Source organism: Balaenoptera ricei, chromosome 8 (assembly GCF_028023285.1).
Source record: "Balaenoptera ricei isolate mBalRic1 chromosome 8, mBalRic1.hap2, whole genome shotgun sequence".
Classification (NCBI taxonomy): domain Eukaryota; kingdom Metazoa; phylum Chordata; class Mammalia; order Artiodactyla; family Balaenopteridae; genus Balaenoptera; species Balaenoptera ricei.
Genome location: NC_082646.1, coordinates 41,747,491 through 41,752,403, shown reverse-complemented (window position 1 = coordinate 41,752,403; position 4,913 = coordinate 41,747,491).

Below are 4,913 nucleotides of genomic sequence, written 5' to 3'. Positions count from 1 at the left end.
ATCACAGTATAAAAAGAGGTAAATTGTGGCATCAAAAATATAAAGGGAGAGAAATAAAAGGGTGGAATTTTATAGGAGAATGAAGATAAGTTACCGTCAGCATAAAATGGACTACTTCTTTTTCTGTAATGATTAGATCAACCCGTCAACGGAGCATTGCGCCTAGAACCCGTTTCTTCAAGGCAGGGTCTCTGGGCAGCAGAAAACTGGAACCCAATCAATTCTTCTCGGGTTAAGCTGGCTGGCCCGCCCTCCTTCTATACAATCACGACGGGTGATCCCGACAGACTTATAAGAGGGGCCTGGGTGGTTCAAGAGCAGCGAGTTTCCTGTAGGGCCCCTGAGAGGACAGGCCTGCTCTACGGGAGATACTGCTGAAGGCTGCCCTCAGGACCAGGACGACGGTCGTGACTGCGGACACCCCTGGACTCCAGCGCCTCAGGCCCAGGCCCCTCTTCCCGGAAGGGTCTCCTGGAAGCCGCTCCGCGTCTCCAGACCCCCAGAGCCAGCCGCAGAGTCACGGCAGGGAGAATAGGTTCCTCATGCAGGAGCAGAGACCCTCCAAGCGCTTTCGCTCAATGGCCACTAATCAAGGTGTTCATCCCCAGGAGACAGGCTGCTCTGGTGCAGAAGGCGGAGACCCTGGGGGGACAGCCGGACCCCCGCAGCCAGGCCAGCCCTCGAGACCCTTTGCTTATGTGAACCCCATGAGATGTGAGACCCCCGCTTTCGTGGACTCGGCTCGCCTTGCACAGAGAGGGCGAGGCCGCCGCAGGGGAGATAGCCAGAGGGCTGAAAGAGGCCGGCGCAGGGACCCCCAACTGCAGGAGGGGCCGGGACGCCTGCTGGGGCCAGATCTGCATTTGGAGCTGGACAGCGGAGAGGTGCCCGAACAGCCCGCGGAGCCAGAAGCCAGGGAGACCCCTTTCGCCAGAGCGGCCATGGCGGCCGCCGCACACGGACACATGCTGCAGGACCCCGGCCCCGGCAGTGATGCACCTGGGATGAGACCCCAGGGGCTGCCCAATGCCTATGGGTTCCGGGGTCTCAGGGAGGTCCAGCCTTCCGCCTGTTCCTACGTTGGGTTCATACCCTCGGGCTCGGCTTTGATAGTCATGCAGACACCCTCCGGCACCTACCTGTATTCGGTCGCAGCACCCTATGCCCACCACAGCCAGCCCGTCTCTTTCTGACCTGGGCATTTGCTAAATACTCCAGGAGACCCTCCCCCAACTGGAGCCCCATTCCTGTCCCCACTGTCTCCCCCGCTACCTGCATTGCCCGGACTGAGCCTGCAAGCTCCCCCAGGATCCCGGCAGGCCCAGGTCTGCTTCCCACAGGACAGGCAGTGCCAAGGGACAGAGCAGTGCACGGGGTGTCTAGGCAGAGGGAGCCCCAGGATGCTCACGAGACGGAGAAGCTGTGATCAGAGCTTCCCAGCGAGTGGCTGCAGGGTCAGGATACTGACGGCGGTCCCCCAGCAGCCTGTGAAACGTGGCCAGTGGTTCCCCTCTGAAGAAGAACACGGATCCTGACTGGGTGTGAGAGTGACACACGTGGATGAGGCTTGGTTAAAGAGGAAATTCCAAGAGCTGCCTGTGAGGTGAGACCTACAGGGAAAGCAGAACTGGCCTGACATCAACACTCCCTCAAAAGCATCGGTGATTCCGAGAAGGCCATGAGGAGACCCCCTCGGATCCTGGAGAGCATACGACCCTGAGTCTCGAATTCCATAACCTGGACCAGGTGGTACGCGGACAGGAGGGGCTGGGGCGCCGTCGAGGCACAGGAAAGGGGCCTGAATCCTAGTCAGAGCGGCCCAAAGTGGGAGCTTCCTCTGAGCTCGAGAGCTCCCAGGCTGATAACAAAGCCCCTTCCTGTGAAAGCCGGCTCCAGGCGAGTTGTTTTGCTGCCTGCCCTGAAAGCACAGATAATGCTTTTCAGCCGGGAAAAAAAAAAAGAAGTGGGAAGAAAAGAGGAAGAAGTGGGATGCAAGAAGGACCAGAAAGCAAGGAAATGGGTAAACTGTATTATTAAGTCTGAATAAGTATGATCCTCGAAGAAAGATGAATAATCTGGAATTGAAATTCCAGAAGGGGACTTCCCTGGTGGCGTAGTGGATAAGAATCCGCCTGTCTGTAGGGGCTTCCCTGGTGGCACAGTGGTTGGGAATCTGCCTGCCAATGCAGGGGACACGGGTTCGAGCCCTGGTCTGGGAGGATCCCACATGCCACGGAGCGACTAGGCCCGTGAGCCACAATTGCTGAGCCTGCGTGTCTGGAGCCTGTGCTCCGCAACAGGAGAGGCCACGATAGTGAGAGGCCCGCACACCACGATGAAGAGTGGCCCCCACTTGCCGCAACTAGAGAAAGCCCTCGCACAGAAACGAGGACCCAACACAGCCATAAATAAACAAATAAATAGAAGTAAAAAAACAAACAAACAAAAGAATCCGCCTGCCAATGCAGGGGACATGGGTTCGTTCCCTGGCCCGGGAAGATCCCACATGCCGCGGAGCAACTAAGCCCATGCCCCACAACTACTGAAGCCCGCGTGCCTAGAGCCCGTGCTCTGCAACAAGAGAAGCCACCGCAATGAGAAGCCCGCGCACCACAACGAAGAGTAGCCCCTGCTCGACGCAACTAAAGAAAGCCCGTGTGCAGCAATGAAGACCCAATGCAGCCAAATAAATAAATAAATAAATAAATAAATAAATAAATAAAAAATTAGAAATAGTGCCATTAATTTAAAAAAAAGCAACATGATTTGGGCGATTGGGATTGACATGTATACACTGATCTGTATAAAATTGATGACCAATAAGAACCTGCAGTATTAAAAAACAAACAAACAAAAAAAACAGCTAATACTAAACTTTCTTTGGGTTATTTGTATGGAAATATGTTAATATAAATGTTTCAGACATTACATGAAATTTCTATAAATCTTATATGTTCTGGTATAATGTTATAAGTCATAATTCTAGTTATTATTTAAAATGTATATCTCAGAAATAACTAAATTTCCTTGTCAATTGCATTATTATGAACTTTCATCAGATCTTTAACCATGGTCATTTTTAAGTCTTTTGTCATTTACAGAGAGTTCTGGGTGTACTCTGATGCTTTTGCAAAAATATTCCTATAAAAGGGTTTCATCTTCAAGGAATTCAGAGAAAAGACTCTGACAAGTACAGGTTTCTGGTAACTAACTATACTGCTGAACTGAATGAATAAGCATTTTCAGAACTCTAATGGAAAACTGATGAATTCATAAAAGTGCTAACAAAAGATCAAGATGAAAAAAAAAAATTAATTACATGGGACTGAGTGAACTGATGAGGATGATTATAATTTTTGTGACTTTCTGTTTGAATAAAAAAAAGAAAAGCAACAAACAAAAGATCAGAACAATAATGAAGAATAAAAAATAAAATAAAATAAAATTAGAAAAATAAATAATATATTAGAAAAAATAACGATTAAAATGAAACAGCAACAACAAAACAAAACAAAACAATAAGGAAAATAAAATAAAGAAAATTTAAAAATAAAAATAAATAAATAAAATTTAAAAATAAAAGAAAAAAAAATTTTTTTAATTAAAAAAATAAAAAATTCCCTGGTGCTCCTCTATCAGTGTGCTTGACCCCATGGTGAGCTGCCGCCTCCCCCCGCCTCCCCAGTAGGCCTCCAAGACCTCTAGGTAGGTCTCTGGACCCGCCTGTCAGCCCCACCTCTGCCTGTGTTCCTCTTGCCAGTGTCTGTCCCTGGAGCTGGCCCAGAGCACACGTGTCTGAGTAGGCCAGCTGGGGTGCAGGCTTCCACAGGTGCACCCACAGGGGCCAGCACAGCCAGAGGAGGCCTTGGAGGTGGGGGTGGAACTCAGAGGCTTTGGCAGAGGTGGGTCTCAGGCCTGGGACCACACAGCTGGAAGAGGCTTTGATGGGGGTGGGGGTGGGGCTCAGGCCTGGAACCCGCTTGGCTGGAAGAGGCTTTGTTGGGGTGGCACTCAGGCTGTTGGGAACCCTGCGGCCCATGGAGGCTTTGTGAGGGGCGGTACTCAGTTCCACTGGGATCCATGTGGCTGGAAGAGACCCCGGCTGGGGCAGGGTTCAGGCCTGGGAGCTGTGTGGCTGGAAGGGGCCCTGGGGGTGGGGTTTCAGGCCCAGGACAGCAGATGGCTTGCCAGGGCCAAAGTGGGTGGCCGAGATGCTGGCCGCACGTCCCTCAGATCCCCTGATGGTCCCTCCCCATCCCTGCTGATCCCCTCGCTGTGGAATTCCCTCCAAGCGTGGGAACCTCTGCCCTCCTCCAGCCCCCCTCAAGGGTGCCGGTCCCACCCCGCCTACACTTTTCTTCCTCCCCACGTACTATCTGGTCATGAGGGGATCCCTCCTGTCCCCTTAGTGTCCAAGGTCCCCCACCACTGCCTAGTAGGTGCCCTAGTTGTGAGGAGATGTAAACTCTGCGTCCTCCTACCCTGCCATCTTTCGGAAGATATTCTTATTCTTAACAAATGCACACTAAAACATTAGGGGGTCAAAGGGTATTATGTGTACAACATTTTTGTAAATGGGTCATGTATATATGTGTGTGTGTGTGTGTGTGTACATGAAGAGAAAATAATAAAACACATATGTCAAAATATTAACCTGTGAACCTTGGTGAAAAGTTCTTTATGTTGGTCTTGCAAATTTCTGTAAATGTGATATATTTCAAAATAAAAAGTTAAAAAATGAGACTGTTCAAAATTAATCCAGTAAGTGTTGTTGAAATAAGGTCCAAAGAAGACAACACACTGATGCACTAATTTCACAGGTTCAACCATCTACACCTGTGCCTGGGAAATTAGTTTTGTACTAGCAGGAACCACAGATACTGAAAAATAAATTAGCTGATTTGAACATGTCT